Source organism: Gallinula chloropus (genome assembly GCF_964237585.1).
Source record: "Gallinula chloropus genome assembly, chromosome: 23".
In the NCBI taxonomy this organism is placed as follows: domain Eukaryota; kingdom Metazoa; phylum Chordata; class Aves; order Gruiformes; family Rallidae; genus Gallinula; species Gallinula chloropus.
The window spans coordinates 8,697,115-8,703,421 of record NC_140108.1 but is presented as its reverse complement, the minus strand read 5'-3'; positions in this window follow the sequence as shown (position 1 = coordinate 8,703,421).

The window sequence follows — 6,307 nt, the reverse complement described above, 5'->3', positions numbered from 1 at the left end:
TTCCCCTCCTCCTTGACAACCTGCCCTCCTTCACAACCACGGAGAAGGGAGAGACACCAGCCACATCCAGCCCCGCTCCCATCCAGTATCTGTGTATGATTTGTGGGAAAGGCACCGATGCGGCACCGATGCAGCGGGCAGTCAGTCCCCGCGACGTACAGGGTGCACAGGGCTTTGTTTCGGGGTGCAGGTGGCTCTGTGATGCGCAGGCTGCTTGCACCAGCCCCTCTACCTGCCTGCGGGTGCCTGCCCCATGCACAGGGGAGGTTTGGGGATGGATTTTCAAGGACTCAGCTGGAAAGGGTGCTCGTGTGCCTGGAAAAGGGGTGCAATGCCTGGAGCGCTGCCCGGAGCTGCCCGAGTGCCCATCTGCATCCCTAAGCATTGATGTGTCCTCAAAAAATCTGGGTTTTGAGCACGTGTAGTAAAGACAGGAGCAGGATAAAGCTCTTCGAAGGTGTATTTTCAGGCATCAAACAGAAGAACAGAGCAAACCACGACTGCTGGAGACATGAGCAGCTCCCAGGAGCAGACTGGGGTCCCAGCAGTGCCACCAACCCCGGGGCGTTGGCACCCACACCCGACAGCAGGTCAGTAAGGCTGGGATAACACCACGTGCTGCCTGGGGCACATCCCTATCAGGCCCTGCATCCCAGAGGTAACATCCAGAGGCAGCCCCATCTGTTTCTGCCACCCCCAAGGCACGAACACAGCCATGTGAAGCCCACACGTTGTGGCGGTTTTGGGGCTGCTGAATCACTGCACCACCCTGCTATCACCTCTTTCCAGCCCCAAATGAGTTCCCTTGGAAATCTCATCTCCAAGTCCAAGCCAAAGCCGGGTCATACCCACACTGCTCTGAGAATGGCTGTTTCTTCTGCAGCTGGGTAAAACATTCCTCCTGCTCCATCTGTATCAATCAACACTGACATCCAGTGGCTTGTCAGGATGAGTACAGCCAGTGTGTCACAGAGATGTACAATGTACGGTCCTGGGACCAGCCCAGCAGCTAATAGTGGGGTGCCCATTGCACCATGACCCTTGGTTAGCATCTCTGGAAGCTGCTGGACAGCCTCCATGGGGAAGCAAACTGTCAGAGGAAGCTCTGCGCTTCCCAAACCTTTGGGACTTGCATGCAGAGCCACCCTTCAGTGCTCTCCCTGGCTTTGCAGGGGCAGCACTGCTCAGGGAGCAGCTGTGATGTCCCCAACTTCACTTGCCTGACCCTCACCAGCATCAGGTCATGCCAAAAACATGCAGGGCCCCTCCAGCCCCTCTCCCTCAAAGCATGGAGCTCAAACCTCACCAGGGGACTGTGATCACCCCCAAAAAAACATTTCTAGGAAGCAACAGGAGTCCACAGGTCTAAAACATGGCACTCTGTTGTCCAAGCCAGCTTTTCTGGAGAAGCCTTTGCCCTGACGGCAGCACCTCCTGGGAGAGACACAGATCCACCACAGGAACCTCTGAGAAAAAGCTCCAAATGCCATTCTCCTGTCTCCAGCCTCCCCTCACCCCAAAACACGAGCGTGAGGGTATCCCAGCTGCTGCATTTCACCCCAGCACCGCTGCGGGGCGGCGATGCGGTACCCTGCTGCCAAAGCAGTGGCAAAGGTCTCCGGTCAGAGGCAAGCATCCCTTTGGGAGCTGGGTAACACAGCCCCAAGGGGCGCCCCGAGGCCTTGGATATGGAGGCTGGGGGAGGCTGGGGGGAGCACCTTGATCCGGCCAGCACCCTGCCAAGACAGACACCCAGCAAATGGCTCCTGGTTGAGAAGTGACTGACAGGCCCAGCAGATCCAGATTTTGGGGAGCCATCGGACCCGGAGCTGGGTCTCAAGGACTGCCATTCACATCCCAAGCCTGGTTTCTCTAGCTGTCAGTCACACTGCGCAGAGAGCATTTCTGATACCGGGCTTAGTTAACCCCTGCCTCACTGGGCTCACTGCTGTGCTGGTGCTGAGCCCAGACACCCTTTGGCTGGGCTAAACCCTCCCTCTGCAGCTCAGCCCAGAGATCTTGGCTGGGCTAAAATGTGCCTGTGCATGGAGATGCATCTGGAGCTAAGGACACTGGGCCCCAGGGGAAGCACAGCCCTTCTCCATCCACCCCTGCCCTGCCCCAGCCAAGCGTGGCAAATGCAAGCCAGGGCTTCTGACCTTTACAGGGCAGGGGACACACCAGAATTTCCACTCACCCTGCCAAGGTCAGTCCTCCCTTCTCCCAAACCAGTGTGTCCACAGCCGAGATATCCCACCTGGCTGCCCAGGAGAGCAAAAGCCCATCACCCTCAGTATCCTCCTTCCCTCCAGCCTCCTTTGCTGCCCGCAGGGAGATGGAGCCAGTCCCTGTTAATGTCTGTACAATTTTGGGGAGGGGAGGGATGCTCAGGGGCTCCCCATCCAGCTGGGAAAAGGCAAGGCAGGGAAGCAGCGGCTTGCAAAGTGTGGGTTTGTGCCTGCAGAAATATTATGACAGGGATCTCCTCGCAGAGCAGCTTTGTGCTGCGATTGTGCACAGCCTTGGGAAGTAACACCCGCACACACACGCAGCCCCCCTCCGCCCCCCACCCCCACCCCCTGCAGAGCACACACAGCCCAGCCTGCTGAAAAGGTGCAGGAGCATTTGGAGAGTAGCCACTGCTTGTCTTACCTTTCCTGAGAGAAGGAGGAAGAGGAGGAAGGGGATGGGGATGGGGGGTGTTGGAGCAACTTCACCCGCTCTTGCCGGCCCCCACGACTGGGTTTGGTGGGGCAGGAGAAATCCCAGAGGCGGCAGACACGGCTTCAGACTGCTTTTGTCTCTGGAAGACACGGAGAGACAGAGATAAGGAGAGAGAGAGAGAAAGGGAGGGAGAGAGGGAGAGAGAGCAAGCGCCAGGGCTTGAGGTGGGGGGAGCGCTGCACACAGCCACCTCGGCGACCTGTGGCATTTACCCCCCTTCCCGCCACCCCCCCCACTCATCCACATCCCCCCTGAGCCTCCCTGGGCCCTCGCCATGGAGCAGTGACGCTGGGTGGTCCATGGGGGTCTGTGATGGGGAAAGGGGCTTACCGAGCCACCCACAGCAACACGTGCCCCCGTGGCGAAGCTCTTCCCAGGATCCAGGGGGCAGGATCCCCGCGTTCCGGCGCGAGTGCCCCGCTTCCCACCGGCAGGCAGCTGAGGAGCGCAGGCTGTGCGGGGCTCTTTGGGTGACCATCATTAAGTGGAGCCATTTGTTTTGTCAGGGAGGTAACCATGACAATCACCCTGTACACACACCACCATCAGCTTCTCCACGCCTCCTCCTCTCCATCCCCTCCTGCTCCCTGTGGGGGCTGCAGGGGAAGGGACGAAGCCCACCCGGAGGCTGATCAGATGCCCTGGAGATGAGCGACTTGGTAGAGAGAGGGGGATACAAGCTGGCATCCAAACTGGTCTTACTGACCACCACAACAGGCTTCCCTGGGGTGGGATCTTCCACAGCAGCTGCAGGGAGGGGGAACACCCCCTGCCCCATCACCCCATGCCTCTGTCCTCCCCTCGGTCCTGCTGAAGAGACACAAAACACCTTAAAGCCCTCCCCCCCCAGGTCTTCTGCAGCTCAAGGCCACATGTCCCCTCTTCTCCCCACACTGCTGCTGTCTTGTCTGCTTGCTCACCCTTTCCTCCCCAGGCACAGCCCAAAGCCCCTCACCAAGCTGCCCCCCAGGCCACGGGCACTCTCCCCAAAGGGGAATGATGTTGTTACAGTGGGATGCTGGAAGCACTCCCTGCCCCAAGCAGCTTCCACTAAAAAGCAGGAAAAACGACCCAGGGCTGAAAGGGGAAACTGAGGCAGCAGGAAGGGCAGCATCTCAGCCAAAATGGAGCTGGACGCGAGCCTGGGGCAGAGCACACAGATGGGTAAAGCTCCCCCTTACTGGTACCTAAATTCAGCAATAACAGTAAGAAACTCTGCAAGCAGATGTCTGGTCAAGAGCCTTCGCCCCAAGCCCAGCACCCGACTTAAGCCCCAAAACTTCAGACTTTACAGTTCTCCCCAGCCAAATAAGTCAGCTGTGGAGAAGCCCATGGCCCGTGCCTCGGGCACCTGTTAAAATGTTTGCTTACTACAGCTTCTAGCTCCAGCAAAGAAAATAACATATGTCAGGAAAAATCCTGGGATTCATACCAACAAATCTGGTAGCTGCTGAGTATTTATTTATAAAACAGAGCAGGATCTGACACAGAGACCGAGGCAGATGCGAGACCTTGGGAGAACTGAGTTCTTTTAGGGGGAACTAGCAGTGCTGAAGATGATGGCACAGCAGAGGAGTGTTTTCAGTCCTATTTGGTGCCTGGGACCAGTCCGGGAGAGTTATGGGACCAGCTGAAGGGCTCCCAGGGCAGGCTTCCCTGGCTTCTGGCCTGCTCATTGCTCAGCTCACTGATGTTACACGTCAGGGCATCGACGTTACAAGAGGACATACCTGTGAAACTCTCGTTTGCACGCTCTGAACGCGGTGTGTGTCAACGGGCTGGGAGTGTGGGCCAGCTGGGCCAGGGAGGGGATCGTCCCGCTCTGCCCTGCGCTGGGGCAGCCTCACCTCGAGCACTGGGTGCAGGTTTGGGCACCACAGGACAAGAGGGACACAAAACTATTGGAGAGTGTCCAGAGGAGGCACCAAGGATGGGGAAGGGTCTGGAGGGGAAGGGTTATGAGGAGAGGCTGAAGTCCTTGGGGTTGTTCAGCCTGGGAAGAGGAGGCTGAGGGGAGACCTCATGGGGTCTGTGGCTTCCTGACAAGGGGGAGTGAAGGGGCAGCGCTGATCTCTCTTCTCTCTTTGGGGACCAGGGACAGAACCTGAGGGAACAGCGTGAAGCTGCACCAGGGGAGGTTTAGGCTGGGTGTCAGGAAGAGGTTCTGTGCTGAGAGGGGGGTCGAGCACTGGCACAGGCTCCCCAGGGAAGGAGTCACAGCCCCAAGCTGGGCTGAGAGCAAAAAGTGTCTGGACAATGCTCTCATCCCTATGGTCTGACTTGGCTGGGCCTGTGTGGAGACAGGAGTTGGACTTGATGGGCCTATGGGTCCCTACCAGCTCAGATATTCTCTTTCTTCATGTGCAGGACACCAACACAGAAACACCCATGACCTCACCGACGGTCCCCAGTGCCCTGGACACCCCAGTACAGAATTGGGATAGAAGATTAGAAAGGAGGGCTCAGAACAACCTGCCTCAGGCCAGTGCTGCTGAACCACTGCAATTTTGCTTCCTATGCCTCGACTTTCCCATCTCTAACATGGAGCTAATCCCAGTTACACATGTGCCTGCAGGAAAACATTACACTGGGAAGCAGGAGCATCTCTTGCTTTCTGCAGCCCAAGTGCCCACTGGCCCCAGGGACTTCCCACCTTGCTTTTTATTTTTACCCTAATTAATTAGCCAACTAACGTCTCAGACTTGCTTTCAGCCGCCTGCTCTGTTCCCATTGAAAGTCTCGTCGCGTTCCAGCTCCTGTGTTCAGCATCCTCCTGGGCGCTGCAGCGCGTTGCCATGGAGAAAAGCCATGATGTCACCTCTACAAATAAAAACACCAGACCCCAAAGTTCATGTCTGTGGCTGAAGGAAGAGGGGGCAGGGGGCTAATCCCAACATGCAAAGGGACGTTAGGCTCTCACCTCTGATGAGGAAACCAAATTAGATGGTGGAGGGGAGAGCATCAGATGACGAGACTTGATAATTTGGGGGTTTAGTTGGAAGGAAAAAAAAAAGAAGTAATACTTGCAGAGCAGTGTTTGCAGAGCAATAGCGAAGGGCCTGGTCCTGCCTGGGCTAATGCTCCTCTGTCATGATCTTGCTCCCATCTTCCCCCTGCTCGCAGTACAGGGGAGCAGGGACTGGGAAAAAAAGGGGTTCTCAGTTACTTCATGAGCTGTTTTCCTTTTCCAGATCTTAAGACACCTCTAACCTCCCTCCCCGCTCCCTTCTTAGCGGACTTCACTCTAGTAATGATTTCACTCCCTTCTTCCCCCTGCTCGCTGCACAGAGGGGCAGGGACAGGGAGATGGGGCTTCTCTCAGTCCCTTGCAAGTTGGTTTCCCTCTCAGCCGGGGAGGGGGGGCATTCATTCCACACCCTCCCCCTGCTGCACCACGGGGTCTCACCCACAGGAGAGAGTCCTCCACAAACTTCTCCAACGTGAATCCTTTCCCCAGGGCTTTATCTATTCACCAGCTGCCCTGGCGTGGGTCACTGCTATGGGTGCAGTCATCAATCAGTGTCTCTCAGTCCCAGTCCTCTGTGGGGTCACCAGCCTCCCCCAGCAAACCTGTTTCGGTGCA